Source organism: Camelus ferus, chromosome 31 (genome assembly GCF_009834535.1).
Source record: "Camelus ferus isolate YT-003-E chromosome 31, BCGSAC_Cfer_1.0, whole genome shotgun sequence".
Lineage (NCBI taxonomy): Eukaryota > Metazoa > Chordata > Mammalia > Artiodactyla > Camelidae > Camelus > Camelus ferus.
The window spans coordinates 10,771,739-10,794,034 of NC_045726.1; positions in this window are offsets into that span (position 1 = coordinate 10,771,739).

The window sequence follows — 22,296 nt, forward strand, 5'->3', positions numbered from 1 at the left end:
AGACTGAGAAGGAGTTTCAATTATCTCAATCCCTAACTGGATTAAGATGATTTCCCCTCATGCTACCTGCCTGCCAGAAGAAAAGTAAATCTCTGCAGAGGTAAGATAATATCAGCCATCATCTCTATGGCTTTTCATATGACCAACACGCAATAAAAAAATTACTAGGCATGCAAAGACATGGCACAATATATTGGAAAACCAGGAGATAAAAGCCCACAGATATCCCAGCTATTGGAAGGGTTAGATATTGATCATTACCATGATTATGATTTATATATTCAGAGAAAACATAACAAGATGAAACATTTCACCAGAGGACAGGAACTTGTAAAAGAACCTAGAATTTAAAAATACTGTAACCAACAGAAAGTCAGCAGTGTGTTTAAAAGCAGACTAGATATATCTAGAAAGAGACTTACAGAAATGGAAGATAGATCAGTGGAAAATATACAGCAAAACCTGGAGAGAAGTAAAAGAATGGAAAATACGGGGGAAAAAAAAGAGTATAAGAGACATATAGGACATGGAGAAAAGGTTAACATGTAATTGGATACCCAGATGGAGAGGAGAGAGTGTGGCAGAAGCAATATTTGAAGATACATTAGCAGAGATGCTCCCAAAATTGATGAAAGACTGAAATCATAGATTTGATAAGTGTCACAAACCCAAAGAGTTATGAATAAAAGAAATCCACACCCGGACCTCAGACAGTAAAACTGTTGAAGTCCAAAGACAGATGAACTCTTAAAAACAGACAGAGAAAAACGGTATGTATACTTCAAAGGAGCAGGTGATTTTTCAACACAAACATTTCAAGTTAGAAGACAATGCAATAAACATCTTAAAATTCTGAAAGCAATCACTGCCTATGTGGAATTACACATTCAGTAAAAATACTCTTCAAAAATCAAGGAAGAATAAGTGAGACGTTTCAAATGAGACAAAACTAGAAGAACTTGTCACTAGCAGGATTTCACAGAAAGAAAAACCATAGGTTGTCTTAATGCTTTCCAGGTAGGAAGCATGGAAATTTAGGAAGAAATAAAGAGCAACAAAATGTGCGGGTATACGTGTAAGTATATATAAATGAATTTTTGCTTATGAGACTATGAAAATAATGCCTATGGGTTTTAAATAAATGTAAGATAAAAACATGACATTGATAGAACAAAAATTTGAGATGGTTGTAAATAAATGGTATTAGATTTATCCAGAGAAACAGAACCAACACCAGTAGGATGTGGATGTATATGTGTGTATATGTGTGTGTGTGTATTATATATGTAAATGTATATATAAAGAGATTAATCATATATGTATTTATATACACATATTGTAAGACATTTATTGAAAGGAATTGGCTCATGTGATTTATGGAGGCTGAGAAGTCCCACAATCTGCCATCTACAAGTTGAAGACCCAGGAGAGCCAATGAGGTAAGTACTAGTCCAAAAGCTAGACGTCTTGAGACTTAAGTGGGTTTTATCTAGATTCCCCTCACAATCACACCCAGAATGACATTTGGCCACATGGATAGGCACCTCATGACTCAATCAAGATGACATAAAATTCACTATCACCCAGAGTTAAAGAGTTCTAAGATCCTGTAATTCGGAGAAGTGATGAAAGGATTAATTTATATGAGAGTCTATTAAGCCAAGGGTGCATATTCTAACCTCTAGGGCAAACATGAAAAGAATGCACCATTAATGAATTAATAGAGGGAAACAGAAAATAATACAAGTAATTAATCGAAAAAAGGTAAGAAATAAAAACAACAAAGAAAACATGGGAAAAAAATAAGTTGGTAGGCTTTACTTCAAATATTCATTAATGAACCTTAACAGGCGAACTGCTCTAATAGCTCAGACTGTCAGACTGGATTGAAAAAACAATCTATCTAAATGCTGTTTGTAATAAATTCTCCTTAAATATAAGGACGTGGAAGGCAAGGAGGTTCAAGGTGTTAGTAAGAGTGATTCAAAACAAGGATCAGAGACTCCATGTAGAGAAGAGATTGAACAGTGAGAAGTTCACAGATAGGAAGGGAATAGATCACTTGTTCTCAGCCTTGGCTACACATTAAAATCATATCAGGGAGGTTTTGCCTTTAATTAGACTCCTTATCCTGAGATAACTGTAGATTCACATGCAGTTGTTAGGAATAACACAGAGAGATCCTGTGTACCCTTCACCCAGTTCCCCCCAGTGGTAACATCTTGCAAAATATCACAACCAGATTATCTACATCGATACAGTCAAAATACAGAGCATTTTCATCACCTCAAAAGCCACTCAAATTGCCCTTTTATAGCCAAACTAACTTCCTTGCTGCCTCCAACCCCTCCGTAACGCCTGGCAATCACTGATTTCCATTTCTATAATTCTGTCATTTCAATAATGTTTTATAAAAAGAATCACACAGTATGCAATCTTTTGTGACTGGCCTTTTCACTCAGCATAATTCCGTGGAGAGTCACCTGATTTGTTGCATGTGTCAACAGTTAGTCCCCTTTTACTGCTAAGTGGCAGTCTATATGGAGGCACCCCAGTTTATTCACCTATTGAAGAACTTCTGGGTTGTTTCCAGTTTGGGGCTATTTATAAACAAAACTGCTACAAACATTTATGTGCAGGTTTTTATGTGAATGTGAGTTTTCATTTCTCTGAGAAAATGTCCAAGAGTCCAAGAGTGCAGTTGGTGGACCATATGGTCACAGGATGTTTAATGTTTAAAGGAACTGTCAAACAGTGTACAGATTGCTCCACAACCTTACATTCCCGCGAGTAATGTTTCCCAACAGATTCTCTGCATCCTAGGAATTAATCATTCTGACCAAGTGCGTGATGCTTGGATTGGCCCGTTCTAGGTGATGTATGTGTTGCTGGAGGGGGCAAGTTCAGCTCCATCCCAGTCACATGGCCTAAGGGTAACTCCCTAGAGGGCGTCAGGAGACCAGAATAATAGTAACAGCTAGAAAAACCAGTATTTGACTTCCTGCTATGGCACTGCCAGGGAGTGTGCAAGGCATTTGTAGATGTTAGCTCGTTAAATCCTCTCAGCAATACAGGTGCTGTTATTCCATTTTACAGATGAAGCATCTGAGGCCACAAGATTCAATAATTTGCCTAAAGTCACACAGCTACTAAGTGGGGAGCCCAAATCCCAGCTTAGCCAGCCCAGCTCTAGAACCTTCTCCATTCTGCCACGTTTCTCCCAAAGGAGGGGAAAGGTGTCTGGGCAGGCACATGTCACAGACCCTGTAAGAAGGCTCTTTCCTGCCTGGGGCTTGTCCTCTTCCCTCAGGGTCAGCTGTCTTCACCCTTTCCTCCAAGCATTTCTCCTATTCCCCTTCCTCTAGGATTTCCCGTAATCTCCCTCCATGATTCTCGGAATGGTGTTGCCCTCACATTTTCCTTACTAACTCCCTGTTATAAATTAAAGAAAGAGAAACAGCAACAACCCAAACAGCCCAAGCAGAAGGCCAGCTCTCCAGCATCTCTGGATTAACGCAGCCTCTCAGCTTCAGTGGGAACGAGCTTTCTCTCCTAGTGGGCAAGTGCCTGTCTGGCAGGTGACAATGTCTCTCACCCAGGACGTCTTGGCTCAGGCCAGGACAGAATGTTGCTGTTTTCCCCTTGACTTTCAGGGGACCCTCGCAAAGCACACAGTCAGCATCTCACAAGAGGCTGGCACAAGTTCTCTCTCACCCCGTGGACCTTGCTTAGCTTGGGTACCAGCACCATGCAGTTTCAAAAACAGCAGCGAACATTTGCCAAGCATTGCCTGGGGTCAACTGTTTGCATTTCCCAGAAAACAATGAGGATTTTTCATCTTCACAGAAGGTAGCTTAATAGAATTTCCTTCCAAGAGCTGCATGGGTGGAGGAGGGAGGGACAAGGAAGGGGTCTAGAATGACCTTCAGCCTTCTCAGAGCTCCTTTGCTGGAGTTTGAAGCTGGGAGGAGGCCGTAGGAGGAAAAGGATGGACAGCCAAGGGAGGAAGGAAAGAACGGTAAAGAGGAGCATTCACGCAGGGCAGGATTGGCTAAAGAGATACCACTGAAGACCAGCTAATTCTGATTTTTCTGTTCTCTCTTTTCTCTGTAGCAGGCTCGTCACTGGCACGCTCTCTGAGCTGCCAGTCTGGTTGTAAAGTCAGTTCTCTGGTCTGACAGTGGAATATTTTCGTTTGAGGATCTTTTGGAAACACAGGGTACATCGCTGCCACGCTTCTGACCTTCCTGCTCATGCTTCCTCTATGCTCCTTTTATGCGGGACGAGGTGTGAGCAGATTACTTATACATTTTCCACAGCAGGTGTGGATTTGGCATTGGCTAAAATGTGCCCACTGAAGAGGTCACTACAGAAAGAGGTTTCTCACTTCTCAAAATACGGGCTGAAATAAGTAACACATTAAGCTTCAGAGACTCAATGAGTTGCTCTGTATTACAACTCTGAAGCATTAATTCCCTGACTAAAATGTATGCTGTTAGATTCTAAGTCCCATCTTAAATGATTTTAGCCCAAATTCAGCCAATAATCCCCTTTTTTTCTATTGACAGTATTTTCTTTTTAAGGAAAGGAAAAAACCCTCAAAGAATCATTTGACTCTGCAAAAGGCGACGTGAGGGCAGATTGATTTTTCACTCCCTGCCATCAAGGTAAATTTATCCCTGTTCTGATTATAAGCCATTTAGAAAGTGTGGTACATCTGGGCTGAAGATTAGAACTGCCTGATGTAAGCAGACTGGATTTAAAATATATATATATATATATTTGTATTTATCAAAGTGCCATATGTACACATTTTCAGTCCAATAGTAATATAATATTTATAACAGCTACCCCTTTCCATCCCAGATTTCTGCTTCCTGGAGGCAATCACTGTACATTCTTTTTCTCTTGCTATTTACTTTGATTATTCTACATAGATATTCAAATGACTATTTCTTAGCTTTTCGGTTTTAATATCTTCTCAGTGTCACCTGGTGACGTTTCACTATGGAAGTCAGGGATTTAGCATTCTTACTCTGTTTCACATATGTATCCTCACAGAATTCTAACTCTTTTTTCGGTTAGATCCCTACTGAGTGGGCAATATTGGAACTATGTCAATAAATATTATTCCCTAACGAGCCAAGTCGTGCATTATGTTCGCACTTCCATGGCGACTTTTTATTTCACAGAGTAAATTTCCTCGGGTGTTTCTCTTCCTTGGCTTCCTTAGACTTTCTTGCTGGTTGCACCTCCTCCACTAACAACGCAGAGTACCTCTCGATGCAATTTTCCACACAGAGACCACTCCCCCCATCCCTTCCAGAGCGCTCTGCAGACTTCTAATCTGGATCACATTGTACCCGCTGCCACTGCCCAGCTGTAATCCTGGAAACACCCTTTGCAATTTCCCTGGGAATTCCCATGCCTTCCCCCTGCATTGGATCATTTACCTCCTGCTTTCAGAGGAAAAATTCATAGATGAAGCAAAAAAGTACACGTTGGGGATGTCATTTGTCTATATGCTCAGAAAGATTCATTCAATGTTCATATGGGGCGTGTTTTGCAATAAAAGCAGGCCCAGGAAGAAAGCGAATGAGTTATTAGCGTAACAAGGGAATTTAGGAACAAGCTGAAGATTGAAGATCTTCTTAACGCTTTCCCTATGTCAAGCCTAGACCCTGGGACCAGATCTTACCGATCCCCCACACCCAGCTGCTAAGAGCCTTTCCAGGAAAGTTTCCTGGGGTGATGGGGTAAGATACAAGAAGGACTAACTGGTAAATATCTTATTTAAAATTTTTGCATCTATGAATATAAATAAAATCCGTACATAATTTATGTGTCTATAATCATCCAGTTTTGGCATAGAACTACCAAATCAATTAGTTCTTAAAATTAGTTGGGTAGATGTTTATCTTTTTCTTATGTCTGAAACAGTTTAATAAGAGATGGATTATTTATCTGTTCCTTGAAGGGTTGGATAAAATACTTTAGAAGCCCATCTGGGCTTACGTCTGGTGAATGGATGGATGTGGGAAACTTGAGCAATGACTGAATTTTTTAAATGGTTGTTAATTTACTTATGTTTTCTGCCCATTACTGAGTCAATTTTAAATTTTTTTTATATTTCAGAAAAATATCCATTCCATCTAAATTTAAAAATTTCTTGGTATAAATTCATTCTCAGTATCTGTAACTATGGTCTCTTTTTAATTCTTGAAAGAGATTTTTTCATCTCTTTTTCACATCTTTTTTGGTGTCTTTTCTCTGTTTTTCTTGACTAGTCTTATCTATTTCATTCGTTGCTTGCATTTTAAAGCACTGACTTTTGATTTTGGTGAATGTCCTGCAAAGTAAATCCCCTCTAGATTTCATACTTTCAGACCAAGCGGGCCCCTATCTGGGTTCCCACCTGTCATCACCAAGGGATGGGATGAATTCCACAGCACTGCTAGAAGTCAAGGATTCAGGAATAGGCTTCACTGAGGAAACTTATAGAGGTCAAGGTTAATCAACAGGAGAAGAGGCAGGGGTTCCCTTCCATCAACCAGAGAGAGACCTGTGAGTGAGCTGCTGCTGCCCTGCAGGGAGGGTCTTCCTCTCCAGTGGGCAGACCTCCTCCCGCCGTGACCTCTCCTGTCATCAGGTGAGGGAGGGGAAGCAGCTTGTCAGTGGGGAAACTGCGCTTATGACGCTGGATGCCGGGCTGTTCAGATTTGGGGGGCAATTTTGTCAGCAATGTTAGCTGCCTGGCATCTAGAGACCCTGATACCGACCCTCCTCATGGTGGGCGGGCCATGAAAAAGCCATTAGTTCCCAAGGAAATTGAGTTCAGGTGCAGACCCCATCTCGTTTCAGCTAGCTCATTTCCAGACAGTTCAGCGTGAGCACTCAGGTCCCTCCATCTGCCTGGTCTCTCTGTTGCTGCTTGAGATGCATTGTAATCACTCACTTGGATTTGGATCATGTCAATTATTTCTTTGCAGTTGGGTCGGCTTTTGCTAGGCAAGGTTATGTACATGATCACAAAAATTCGTGATTATCTTTTTGATGGAGTGTTTCTCTTACTATTACATAGTGCCCTCTTTATTACTTTTAATACTTTTCAGAGAATTTTTTAAAAATATAAACTTTTTGCTTTTCAACAGATTTAAATTTATAGAACAATTGGGACGATAGTACACAATACTCATACATATACCATGCACCCCCCATCTCTATGAATAATATCTTATATTAAAATGGTGCAGTTGTTACAATGAATGAATCAGTAATAATACATTATTTTTTTAACTAAAGTCCGTACTTTATTCAGACTTCCCCAGTTTTCACCCAATGCCTTTTTTCTGTTCCAGGATCCCCTCCAGGACACCATGTTACATTTAGTCATCATGTCCCCCTAGGCTCCTCTTGGCTGTGACAGATTCTCAGACGTTCCTTGTTTTGATGACTTTGATAATTTTGTGGAGTACCGGTCAAGTATTTTGCAAAGAGGTCCCAATTGGGATTAATCTGATGTTCTTCTCATGATTAGACTGGGCCTCTACAGTGCGATTTTCATCATATCCAGGCTGCGTACTGTGAGTGTGATTTACCAAGCTGAGGTTAACCTTGAGCCCCTGGCTGAGGCAGGGTTGTCAGTTTTCTCCACTATGAGCTTACTCTCCATCCCCTGCCCCCACCCCTCGCTTTCCATATGGTCCCCTTTGGAAGGAAGTCACTAACCACCTGCAGCCCACACCTAAGAAGGGTTAGCTGCACCGTCTTGAGGGCGAAGTATCTACATAAATTATTTGCAAATTTTTGCACAGGAAGTTTATCTGTTCATTCCCTATTTATTTATGTATTCAATCATTTGAATTCTTTATATCCGTGTGGACTCGTGGATATTATTTTATACGCTGGATTATAATATGACTCTACGTTGTTCACCTTGCTCCGCCTTTGGTGGTTGGTAGCCCTGTCAGTTGGCTCTTGCGTCCCTTTGATGTGCCCCCATCAACGCAGGCTTTTGTTTGTTTGCTTTTTTTAGCACTTCCTTACTTTCTGCCATTGCGAGATGCCCCAGGCTTAACTTGCATGTTTTCTGCTGCAGTCATAGGATTAGTCATTTCTCCAAAGAGTCCTGATTCCCCTCATTGGAGAATATTAGGATCCAAATTCTGGACTATACTCAGCGTCATTCCTTCTAGGCCCTCTCAGCTGATAGAGCAAGAAAATATACGTGTGTACACTAGCCGGGTACACACACATCTCTGCAAGTATTTCTACATGTCAACATCTGTGTCTACATTAAGCTAAACATAAGTTCATACTGGTGTCACCAACTTTAATCTATTATCTCATAGCTCATTCTAGCCCTCTCTCTTAATTTATCTGTAACTTTCTGCTCCAACAGCCAGAGCCAGCTCCGACCAGCCGTCATTCGTGAATTGTTCAGTTCTGGCCCGCACGTACAACAGTGGTAGAACTATTAACTCACATCCCTGTGGGAAATAAATTTACCACCTAACTACGGTGCTTATGTGCAGTCTCTTTTACCTTTAGTCTTGCAAAGCACATTCATTTTCAAAGTGACTTAAATCAGCACTTTTCCCCCACTCCTTTCAGTGAGGTTCTTTCATACAGTTGCCACACAGTTAGATTGTTTTGTCACATTCTGCCTTCCTTCCTATGACTGTTTCAAAAATCAACTTTACTGAGCTATAATTCATGCACAGTAAACTATATCAATTTAAAATGTGATTTGATGAGTGTTAGCAGATGCACTGACCCAGGAATCCATTGCTACAGTCAAGACAGAAGAAATCTATTTCCCTCAAAAGCACCCCCCAGGCCCCTTTGCCATAGTCTTCTTCCCACGGCTGGCCCCGGGCATCTGCTAATATGCTTTTGGTCACTATATGTCAGGTCACAGTTTTAAAAAACGGTTTTGAGATTCATTCATGGTTTTGTGCATATCAGTAGTTATTTATCCTTCTGTGTGTTGAGGAATGTTTGGTTAGTTTCAAGTTCTTAGCTACTGTGAATGAATACAGCAGGTAAGAACATTTATACATAGACATTTTTATGAATATAACATTTTTTTCCTCTCGGGCAAACAACTTGAAGTGGAATATCTTTGTTGTGTGGTAGGTGTAGGTTTAACTTTAAGAAAAGTCCAAACACTTTTCCACATTGGCTCTACCACATTCATCCCCACGAGCAGTGTATGAGGGTTGTCACATTTTCTTCTCTCGTTCTGACTTACATCCTTCTTATAAGGACCGCTGTGATTGCAATGGACCCATTGGGGTAATAATCCTAGGTATTCTCCCCATCTCAAGATCTTAATTACATCAGAAAAATCCCTTTTTCCATGGACCATAACATTCAGGTGGACTAGGAAGTGAGCATCTTCAGGAGCCATTTTTCAGCCTACCACGGACCTCTGCCTCTTGATCAGAAGAGTCTCAAAGAATTTGTGGCCATATTTTGTCACCCACATCAGCATTTCTAAAAACAATTTCTTTCTTTCTTTCTTTCTTTCTTTCCTTTCTTTCTTTCTTTCTTTCTTTCTTTTTTTCTTTCTTTCTTTCTTTCTTTCTTTCTTTCTTTCTTTCTTTCTTTTTGAGAAACGATAAATGTTATTAACTCTTGATGGAAAATAGCATTAATTATTAAAGATTTATACAATTATTCTTCATTATGTCCAATAAGTGAATGTAAGGAAAAGATTTTAATAAAGATTAACAGAGGCCCAAAGCAGCTGAATTTTAAACATGGGTCTGAAAATCATCTTTACTATGGTGATAAATGTGAAGTTCAGTTTGTTTAAGAATCTTGGGTTATGATTTAGAATTAAACCAAGAAAAATTATCAAGATTATTATATCGATATTTCACTGAAGGCACAGGCTTTTGTGTTTAGGTCTTAGACCCTGTCCTTAAAAGGACATGCAAACTTTTGCAGAGAGCATTCTTCATAATAAATGGTCAAGCAGACTTTCAACAACTGCCCATTATGTTGATTTCATCCTCAAAATCATGGCAAACAATGGGAACTAAAACAAGAATAAAAATATTAAGACTGAGTCATAGAAGTATCAGAATGAGTATTTGACGTTTAGAATTGCATTTTGCACTATTTTAAAATTAATATATTCTTATACAAGTCGAAAAAAGAGTGAAATTGGAAAAAAGACACAATTATAAAGTCACACAAAAGCTAATATTTACAAAAATTTTGTTCTAAGCTTTTTTTTCCTAGAGAATCATCTTTGTTGTTGCCAGGGTATTTTAATAACTGAGAAAGGCTTTGTGTTTTGATTTTTTTTGTTTGTTTTAAATTCTTTTTGTGTTATGTTAAACTCAACCAGTATGACACTTCTGCAGTTATTGTAACCAGAGAAGAACCAACGCTCTCTTCAGTTTTTGTTATTGGTGAGTCTTTGGGAGGTAGTACTGAATCCCTCCTGCCTCTGCATTCTTTACCCCCTACTTCCACCTGCATGAGGAATAGCACTGCTTCCAAGAGCAACTTCTAATTTCACAGGGACTGGTATTACTGGAGCCCAGTGTGCAAGTGTGAAGCATAGGAGGCAGGATGGGGAAGGTTAAAGGGGTGATCCAATCACGTGGCGAATTTTCTGCCAATGTGACATCCTGGGCTTTTACTTAAGGTAAGACAGGAAGCAATTAGAGGATTTTTGAGCAGGTTAAAAAAAAAAAATTCCAACATAGTTTAACAAATTCTGGCTATTTTGTCAAGAGTAGACTATAGAAAGATAAGGTTGGACATGGGAGATGAGTTAGGAAGTTTTTATAACAATCCAGGCACATGTGAAATGGCTTAGATCAAGGTGGAATTTGTGGTGGTGGTAAAAGGTGGTCAGTTTCTGGACATAATTTGAAGGCAAGGTCAAAGATTTCCTGGTGGGTTAAATATGGGATGTGAGAAAAAGAGAAGAAGTAAGGATAACTCCAAGTTGTTTTTGGCCAGACCCATTAGAAAGATGCAGGCAAGATTTATGAGATGCAGAAAGCTGCTCGTAGTTTAGAGGGGAAAGATTAGACTTCAATTTTGTACATGTGGAGATGCCTATTAGATAATTTTATAGAAAGTTTGAGGAAGCAGCTGGATATACAAACGAGTTTAGGGAAGAGTTCTGGGCTAAGGATATAAATTTTGGAGTTGTCAGCCTATAGGTTATGAGAGGAGATGAAATTATCAAAACAGTGAGTATACAGAGATGATGACCAAGAACTGGTTCCTAAAGTTCTTCAATGTTGAGAGATCAGGGAGTTGAGAAGGACCCAGAAAAAAAGGCTGAGAATTCATGACTATTAAAGTAGGAGGAAACCAGGAGAGTGTGTTGCCTTGGAAGCCAAGTGAAGAAGGTGTTTGAAAGGGTTGGAAGTGACGAACTCCGCCAAATAAGGTGCAGATTGAGGATCGATTACCGAATGTAGCAACATGAAGGTCATCTGTGAACTTGATAACAGCAATTTTGATAGAGTGGGGTGGAGTGCAAAAATCTGATGAGAATAGTTTTAAGAGAAAATGGAAAGAGAAGAACTGGAGATAGCAGTCACTTTCAAGGTGCTAAGCTCTAAGAGAAGGTGATGTGGCACCCAAAGGGTGAAGGGAAGTGAAAATAGAGTGGTTTTTCAGATAGGAGAACAAAGAGAAGTTCGATATAGATCCAGAGAAGGATTCCACATAGAGGGGAATATGATGGCAAAGAAAGGAGGAACAACTATTTGGACAGAGATCCTTGAGGAAGCTAAAGGGATGGTCCTAGGTTACTCAAAGCTGGGAGCTAGGTCTTAGGTCCACAGGGTTGGTTCCAGCGAAGAACAGATACAAATCCACATTTTGACCCCCTCTGCTCAGGAAAGCCCATTATGGATTAAGAAAAGCCATAACGTCAAGGCAGCAATCCTTTGCTCACAGAAAAGCCAGCCCCTTACTTCAGAAATCTTTCTAGAACCTAAAGAAATAAAGCGACTTGTTTATATTTAACCCATGATTTTTATGGCTTCATCTTTTCCATTTTATCTTTTAATTTTTAATGACTTTTATAAAAGAGTTTATAGAGGAACTGACTTGAGAAACAATAATTAGCATAATTAGAAGACTAGTTTCTTAAGTAGGAAATTTACTAGGGAAACAAAGAAAGCTCCATTTTGTCCTCAGTCTGTCATTGAGAGAATGCAATTCCACCCCCCAAAACCTGTGAAATGAGAACTCTTAAAAAGGTTCTTTTTAGTAAAGCTCTCTAGAAAAATAATCAAATGACTACTAGAAAGCTATAAAGTTGGTTTTACTGTAAAAGCCTGAGTGCATCTGAATTTCCATAAAGAACTAAAAATTCTCAGAGATGCTTGAGTTCAGCTAGGCACAGCATCCAGTTTCATCACTTTTTATCCCCAATGAGATAATCTCTTATTGGAACCAAACACAGGGGTAGGACATGCATTTCTTGGAGTTAGTTAAGCAGGAACTTTGAGGGACTGCTATTCTGTTCTTCCGGAGACTTTTACAGAGAAAAATCTCAGGATTTTCTCTCTCCTTGTGATTCTATTTCTAAAAATGTTGACTCTATAAAAGCTGAAGGAATGTTCTGAGAAGTCAGCTTCACCAAATCAGACCGCCTAAGAGCAGCCTGTTCCCTTAGTTGGAGTAAAAGTAAGTGGACCACAGATGTCCATGGGAGTAGACGCTTTCCTCTCTGACTGCTTTTTGCTCACCCAGTTATTGTGTCTCTTCCTCTTACAGGTTCACTTGGGTGGCAAGTCAGGCCCTGGAGTCTTTTCCATAGCCCTCAAGATCTTCAGGAGGCCAAGCAAAGCCATCATACAGCATGGGGAGAGAAAACACAGAGACACTTGGCCTGGTTCTGTGAGAGGTTTGTTGGAGCTGGAATGCCTCTTTCCTTCTCCAGTTCATTCCTTCCTAACTCAGTGGTATCACCTATATGTGTGGACCAAGGGGAAGGAGAAACCCATTGAAGCCTTGAGTGAAAGAAACATACCTGGTCCAACCCCATCCACAAGGCAAGGGGACCCATAATATTTAGGGCTCCAGAGTAAAAACTTCTCATTTTGTCTGCCAATCTCCTACTTTCTTCTAGGCACAATGCCCCTATTCTTTTGGGAACCTTGTCTCCTTTCTCCCCCAGCCCATCCAGTAGGCTAACCTTGTTTTTACATGACTCTGCTCACCTGCCAAAGATGAAAATCTGACTCACTCTGGGTCAATCACAGTTCTTCTCTAGAATTTTGTCCTGTGACAAAATCTGTTCCTCTCCAGTTCTGACAGCCGAAATCGTAGGACCCATCTTTGTTTCCCCCCTTTCCCTCACCGTACATGCAATTCTTCTGCAAGTCCTGTCAAGCCCATCTCTAAAAGCTATCCTCTTTCCATCTCAAGCCAACACCCTGGTCAAGACACCATCATCTCTCACCTGGATGATGGTGCCTTGACTCTTCCAAGTGGCTTCTCTACCTTTCTTTACTTAGTGATTCTTTAAAGATGAAAATATGATTGTGCCATTTTTCTGCTTAAAACTGCCTTGGAGAGAAAACACAATGCTTTTGTTCAACAGAAGGAAATAAAGGCTGGGAAAGAAGATAATCTTATAGGAATGCTCTGCAGGAGTTCTGAAGCAGGCTACCATTATACAAAATGCCATTTTTGGTGGGTCTGCCAAGTGAATACTAATTGATGTAATAGGTATTTAATTTTGATTGCTTTTTGTGAGAAAGATTGCAAAAATACAATAGTGCACATTAAGAACTGCACATTTCATACTTTTATAACAAACATAATTTAATATGTTAAGGAAGCTGTGGTCTATTAGCAGAAACTTATTATTAGAATAATTCTGAAGCTCCAGCAAATCTGCATTCTGTGTTCCCAGCAGGGAGCACAACCATCTTCACGTTAATTAGTAATCAGAGAGACAGACAAGGAACTGACAGACAACAGGAAGTTATCAGCATCTTATGTCGGTGGTAGAAGATTCCACTGCATCAGTCACTGAATCTTTATCAAAACTCATCTGAAATGTTTGCCATTGGTATAATGTTTGTTATGGATGAATTAAATTAGGAGTATGCATGATGGAACAGTAAAATGATATATCTCTCATGGAAGTCAAATTCTCATGGTATTTTTCAGTCTCCTTCCTCAGCATGGCAGCTCTGATGGCTGATTTCTAGGGTATCAAGGACAAGGGACAAGCATAAGAAGAGTAATTCTTTCTAGTCCTGCTCATTAACCTACTGGTATAGACTGAAAGTTTGTGTAGTCCCCAAATTCACATGTTGACATCTAATCCTCAGTGTGATAGTACTTGGAGATGGCGCCTGTGGGAGGCGATTACATCGTGAGGGTAGAGCCCTCATGAATGGAATTCATGCCCTTATAAAAGAGACCCCAGAGACCTCCCTCACCCCTCCCACCATGTGAGGACACACTAAGAAGACAGCTGTCTATGAACCAGGAAGAGAGCCCTCACCAGACACCGAATCTTCCAGTTCTGATCTCAGGCTTCTCAGAACCATGACTCCAGAACTATGAGAAATAAATTTCTGTTGTTTAAGCCACCCAGTCTATGGAACTTTTGTTACAGCAGCCCAAATGGACTAAGATATCTACTATTATTATTTGGAATCCCTCTAGTGGAATGGCCCCTCAGATGGCTTCAGCTTTGGTAAGGAGTTTCACTTCCTATCAAAGATATCCCCTCAAGTCAAAAAAAAAAAAAAAAAAAGAAAAGAAAAACTGATTGTATTTGCCATTCTGTTACTGAAGAACAAAGCAGGCTAATGAGTTGTGTTTCTGTGTTAAGTTGAACTAAATTAGAGATAAGTCTCTTCTCTTCCTAGTTTCTTTGCAGAATGATCCACTGTGTTTTGTTGAAGATAGAAGACCTGGTTTTGAGACTTTCTCTGCCTCCTGCCAGTTGTATGATTGTGAATCAGTTAACGTACAGAACTTCATTATTTTAATCTTCTAATGAAGAGTTTGGTCCCTCCAGCATTCATTTAACAAACATGAATTGAATCTTGACTATATGCCAAGCACATTCTCTACATTCACTTCCAAACTTTTCACCACATAAGAGTCCTTCTCATCATATATTCTTCTTTTGGTCCAATTATTTTGAAAGATCTGATTGACAAAATGGACTGTGTGTTTTATATTAAGCAATTTTTAAAAATTTAAAAATATAGCTTTTTTCATGTCTTCTAAAATATGTGTATATGCATGTATGTGCATATATGTGTATACATGTGTGTATGTTCATATACATGTATGCATATATGTGTGTGTATATGCATGTATGTGTATTGTGTATACATTATTTCATCTTGGGTATATATCAAGAAGTATAAAAATATAGCTTTTTAATATAAAATATTTATAAGAAGATATTTAGAACAGAGAATTTCTGATTGTCTGGAGATAGTGATTCCTGCTGAAACAACAAAACCTCACTGTTGGAGTTAGAGTCTAGTGTCATATTGCCAATAGAGGTACTGTTTCCATTAGGCTTTAAAGAAAATTAAAATAATTCCAAGCTTTTAATCAGCTTGTTAAAAAGTGTCATCTACGCATGGGCACCTTGTCATATTTCTTCTTAATCAAGCTTAAATCATGGTTCCTAAGCTCCGAAGACCAGTTCTAGCACAAAGAAGAGGACAGAGGTGGCTTCAGCTGTAATAGCCATGGAATTAGTATCTCTAAGGTGTTCCCTTTTCATGGGTCTCATCCATTATGCTTTCCTAAAATATTAAAAATAGTTCAAAGATGTGCATTACTACCTTTGAAGGTTGCTTAGATATTTGGGAACTCCAAGGTAGGATGGGGAGCAGTCTCTCTTCTAAATTGCTTTGTCCTGATGATTCAAAGGACAGATAAGCAAAATTATACCAAGCACTGTGCTTTCGGCTTTGAGCTTGTTAGCAAATGCTTAACAAAGCAGGAGATCGTTTCACCACCACTTTGCTAGATGCTTGTGGAAAATAATTTATCCATCCAAGGAATAAATATCCTTAAAGTCTTCTCTTCTCAGTGATCTGTGTCCTCATTTGATCACAGGCCAAATAGTTTAAGAGATTGCTAGTTAAATTGCTGGGCTGAGATGGGGAAACTTTGCAATTGAGAACAATGTGGAAGGTCAGGGAAAACAACATTATTAAACATGCTTGAACCTTTAGATTCAACTTAATTGAGAGCTCATTCCCCTCCTCCTCTCACCCTACTCCATCCCTGATCCCCCAAAGCTGATTGCTTTTATCCCTTTCTATTCAGTGACCCTCTGGGGTCAAGTAACATTTGGCCGATGATTTGAAAATATTCGTAATGGACAAAATGTGGATGAGAAACATCTTAGGCCACCAAAAAGATGGTCTCTAGATAGTTCTCCATCCGCATTCAGTTAAATTTAACAATGTTTTCAGAATATCTTTTATGGGTCAGGAGTTGTAGAATGCAATAACTTATCTGCTATTTCCCTACTGCCATTAAGAAGCTTCCAATGAAATGGAGAAGTTATAACCTACACACAGAACCAACAGTCATGGAATTACTCTAACGTAACAATGTAGGACCATAATGTTTTCTACAAGAGATAATTGTTGCTCAGTTTCTGGCATAGATGCTCAATGCCAGTCACATTTAGGAGAGAAGGGATTGATATGTTATTTTGGGACTAAAGAGTGATATTTAAGTCAGGATGAGGTGAAAAAAGTTTCAGAGCATTTAGGCAAGGAGAGCAGCAAGAGAACATAACCCAACTGTAAACTACTGTAAAATATCCTTTGCAAAGTTAATTTTTCTGATCGAGATAACTGGATCTGTTTCTCGAACACCATGACCTTCACTGTTGAAATCTGGCTTCTCGCCTCAAAAAATTTAAAACTGGAACTACCATGTGATTGAGCAACTCCACTTATGGGTATATGTCCAAAGAAAATGAAAACACTAATTTGAAAAGATATAAGCACCCCAATGTTTATGGTAGCATTACTGATGATAGCCAAGATGTGGAAGCACTTTTCCTTTAAACCTCACTGATTGAGGCTGAATCAAGTCTTTGATCATTGAGAAGCTGGCACTATTTCATTTCAATAGAGCAAATATTAGTTGAGTACCAAGCCTACACCAGGCTGCTTCTGTTATTCTGAATACCAATGGACCATACTTCTCACAATTGTGACAGGTGTAGGCTTGAGATCTCCAACGAGACAATCAAGAAATCTGAGTTTTGATGAGACCAGATGCTGGAATGGCCTTTTCTGTCATTTTTGAGATGGGCTCCATCTCCTTCTCAGGAATTTTATTTTCCCCTTCCACATTGACACCATCTCTTCTCTTCTTAAGAGGTCACAGAAATTAAAACAAGATCTTCCTAGAAAAATATTGAAGCTTTTTCAGATATTTTTTAAAAATCTAAGAACAGCTGAAAACACAGATGTCCTATTGTTACCTTCTTTAGAGACTTTTCAATGGCTCCTTATTCCTTAGACTAGAGAATTAAGGTTCAAATCTTAGCCTGACAGTCAAGGCTGTCAACCTAAATAAGCCTAGGAGGCAGTAACCAAGCAGAAAGCATTTATTTGGCATCAAAGAATTGCAACTCAGGGCACACAGATTCGGGTAGCAACCCAAACAGTGTCCTGCTGGGGAGTAAAAGTCAGGGGTTTTAAAGGCAAAGAAGGGAGGTTTGCATTAGGAGGAATTTTAATTGGAGATGGAAGCAGAAGCTAGTCTGGGCTAAATATGATTGATGCTGACGCTAGCCCTAGAGAGGTGAAAAGAAAAATCTGTTGCTGTGTCAAGTTGCAGGTGTTCTTGCAGAGTCCTTGGAACACTTGAGGTTCAGCTCAGTTCAAAGGACCCGTGAAAGGTCCACTCCTTAATGTCCTCCGAGCTCCATTTTAACACCCCTTGACATAAGTGACTCCATTTTATTCCACATTTCATGTGACCCTTGGGCTAGGCTCTCACCTATATTTTCAGTCTTACAGATCTACATCGTTCTACCCACCTGAGGTGTAGTTGTATAAAGGGTTTAAGCTCTGGAATTAAATTTTACCTTCATTACTTACTGAATGTAATCTTGAATATAATCTTGGGCAAATTTCCTAAGTTTCAGTTTCCTCATCTCTAAAATAAATATTGTGAAGTAAAATTTATCAGCAAGAGCTGAAATGAGGACAACCACAGCCACACGCCAAAGGGGATTTGCTTGGCTAGGGGTCTTCCGTTGTGAGTTTTTTCCCACACCACCAAGCAATTCACTCAGTTCTCCATGGACACTGACAAGGTGTCTCATACATTTAACTCAATTCTGACACCATCTACCTGGGGTTAGTATTAGATCGCATAGGTTAAGGGCTCAGTCTCCCAAGACTGCCCCACTTCAGACAACAATCACAAGTCCAGGTTGTTATTGTGTTTCTGACCAAGCAACTATAAGTCAGAGGTTCCCAAGACCCCATCTTGGGTTTGAATAAATTGCTAGAGAGGTCCCAGAACTCAGGGAACCAGTTTACTCTCTAGACTACTGGTTTACTACAAATGATATTCAAGGATACGAATAAACAGCCAGAAGAAGAGATACACAGGGTGAGATTCTGAATGCAGGAACTTCTGTCCCCATGGAGTTTGGGGTCCGACATGTGAATGCATTCTAGTTCAACAACCTGGAAGCTCTCTGAACCTTCTCCTTTGGGATTTTTATGGAAACTCCATTATATAGGCATGACTGATTAAATCATTGACCATTGGGGATTGATCCAACCTCCAGCGGAAGTCAGGGGTGGAACTGAAAGTTCCAACCCTCTAGTTACATGGTTGGTTCCCCTGGCAACCATCCCTCCAACTTGAGGGGATTTCCAAACTCCACCTCATTAACATAAACTCAGCTGTGGTTGAAAGCGGCTTGTCATGAATAATAAGACACTCATTTCACCTTGAAGGCTCTGAAGCAGTTTCAGGACAAGAAAAAAGCAAATATTATAACAAAAGCTCCCATTGCTCTTACTGCTTAGGAAGTTCCAAGGGTTTTGGGAACTGTGAGCCAGGAACAATGGCTGAAGACCAAAATGTATATTTACTATAAATCACAGTATCACAGGCTACTGTGCAAATATGATAATTCTCTATGTTCTATGACCTTAAAAAGTTGGCAAGCGTTTATTTAAATATCACTTGTAAATCTAGCTAGTTAAATTTATGAGACTACTTAATTCCTCTTAACTATTCCAATGCTGTGTATAGACTTCATAAAATACTCTTATACGTCCCAGTTAAACTAATTACTCAACGTGGTAGGCTGAATAATGGCCCCCCAAAGATGTTCCACATCCTGATCCTTGAAGCCTGTGAACATCTGATGTTTCATGGTGAAGGGACTTTGCAGATGTGATGAAGGTTATGGGGCTTAAAAATGGGAAAGTTATCTTGGATTATCTGCGTGAGCCCAATCTAATCACCAGAACCCATGAAGAGAGAGAAATCTCCAGCTGGAATCAGAGCAATGCAGCAGAAAAGCTGCATAGTGGTTTGATGTGATTTCAAATCCACTCATTTATGACAAAAACATAGTTGTTTTGTTACAAGTGAAGTAGTTTTCAAGAGCGAAGTTATTGTTTCAACGTAAAAGTGAACTTGGGTCTCGGGATGTCATCGTGCACGTCTGTGGTTGCCGATAAGCTCTTCGCAGCTCAGCTGCCGAGGGTGCCCACTGGGGGCTCACCAGTAAGAACATACAAAGAAGCAAGAATGGCAAGGGGACACTGAGGACCATCCAAGAGTTTCCATCTGGACAAGGCTACCCTTTGCTGGTCTAAATAGCTCTCCGGAGATCTTGGGGCATTGGCTCCCCCATGGCAGTGGTGAAAACCGTGCAGTGGCTGGAGAAGAACATCTTGCCTGTCAACCCAGCACTGTCGTTTCCTAGCAACATGCTCTAGGAACAAGGGACTTTTACTTTTGTACTGGCAGCTGTTAGCCCCTCAGCTGGCTGAGCCATCCCTCCTGAGTACCACCTCCTCCTAGAGGACGCCTCACCTAAATGTGGGCTTTATTCCTCTCATCTCCCCTTGCCTGGAACGACAGCGTGAGTAATCAGTCATTGGTCTGGACTATGTGATTTCCTTCTTGGCTGATTAAGAGACGTTATTATCCTGTATGCCACTGGCTTGCGAAATTAGCCCCACCAAAGCCTGTAGCTGAATTCTGGTGATGACCTGAATGAGCCTGAAGCAGATTGTTGCTCAGCTTCTCCACTGCTGGCACCTTGCTTCAGCTGGATGAGACGAGTGTGGGTCTTCTGACCTACATAAACTGTGAGATAATAGATCCCTGTTCTTTTAAGCAACTAAATTTATTGTAATTTGTTGAGCCAGCAATAGAAAACTAACACACTCAAAACACTTTAAAAATTAAGCCCAAAGGTTAATACTATGCCAAATTCACATCCAAATGATTATTAAAGTTACACTAACATCAAATGTAATAATTCTACCAATTTGACTTATTTCATCATCTCAGTCGTCAATTCTAAATCTTCGTGGGTGGCTGTGTGCTAAGCTTATATACTGAGCTTGCGCATAAGGGCTGTTTGGACCATCAGAGCAACTCTGGACCACCTTCCCAAGTAAATCTGGAGTAACCTTAGCCAAGTGATGTTGTATAGTAACCAAAGATTTTGATCCATTCCTGAGATGTGAAGTTACAAATGCTTAGAACACTTCCCCCATTGTCCAAGTGTCTAGTCTAAACTCCTTTATTAGCTTTGGGGCATCTGGGGACACCAACCCCATAGCCTGTAAATAGGATTGATTTCACAACTGGTGTCCTCAAAATTCAAGATAAGCTCTTGCCTAATTAACCTTTACCTCTAGATCAGAGCTGGTGAAATTCTGAACTGCCAGCCCAGCTACTTGACTGCTAGATTTCTTTCAACCAATCTATGTATGGCTCCATTCTCAGTTCTTTACCGATTCTCCCTCTCTTGCAGGACCACAGCACTGGTATTTAAATGACATCTGATTGGATTGGGGGTGTCTGTCAAGGTTCTGGCACTCTGCAATTCCAAGACTAAAGTCATATTAGTGACATGAATGAGCTCATTTACACACTGGCACTGCTTTCCAGCCTTCGACAATCACTATGCTTTGTGACTTTTTAAAATAATCATCTAACACTGATGCCCTGAAGAAAATTTGACATTTCACAGGGAAATTTAGATAGCAGAAGACTATAACTGTCTTCCTTTCTTAATATAAGAAGCATCTTATATTGTGAAAAATAAAAATATAAATATAAATTCATCTGGAACATTCAAGTTTTCATTTTAAAAGAAAGTAAACTTGGGAGTCTTTCTAAAAACAACACTTACACTCAACAAAAATTAACCAGGCCCTTTGTTGAAACAGCAGTGCTTTGTGCTGTAGCAAATACAATAGAATCAGAAGAAAAGCACACAAATAATTGAAGACCTGGAAAAGTAAATAAATATATAAGGGAAACATGCAAAAACAACCAGAGCATGTGTGAACATTTTAGAAACAATTGTAGAAACTATAGCTAGATGTAAAAAGAAGGCCAAAGAAGTGAGAATCTGAGCCAAAGATGATTCGGTAAGGAAAAGTGGGACCTCCTGGAGATTTACAAAGGATTTCATATGTCTGAGATGACATAGGAGAAGGGGAAGGACATTCTAGATTTTTCTAGAAATACATTTAGTCATGATATTTTGCATTTCAGAATCTACTTATTATTTTTATCAACCATAGGTCTTGAAAAATATATCATGCTGTTCAGAACAGTTATGAATCATCCAGCTCACATCTTCAGTCTTGTCAAAATGTCAGCTCTCATAAATAGAGTAAATTAGGAGTATATGCTAATTTGGTTAATAAATACATGGAGTACACAGGTGCGCACAGTGGAAAAAAACAGGTCTGCAAGGATAAGGCAAGGGGAGTAAAAAGGATGAATTTGATCAATACTGTGTGAAATTCCTCAGGTTTGCTAGGAATTTACTGCCAGGAACCTAACATTTGGGGAAAAGAAACTTTAGAGAAGCAAAAAATGTCCTTAAAACTATATAAGAGAAAAAAGGCTGCCCCAAAAGGACAACAGGAATCCCATCTTTCAAGAAATTAGGTGACAATTATTAGAAGTCCCAAATCAATTCAGAGGTGCTTCTAAAAATGGCTCAAAATTACTAAATTTGAATACAAAATTTTAGGCAAATTGACCATTAGTCATTTTGATCATTAGACATTT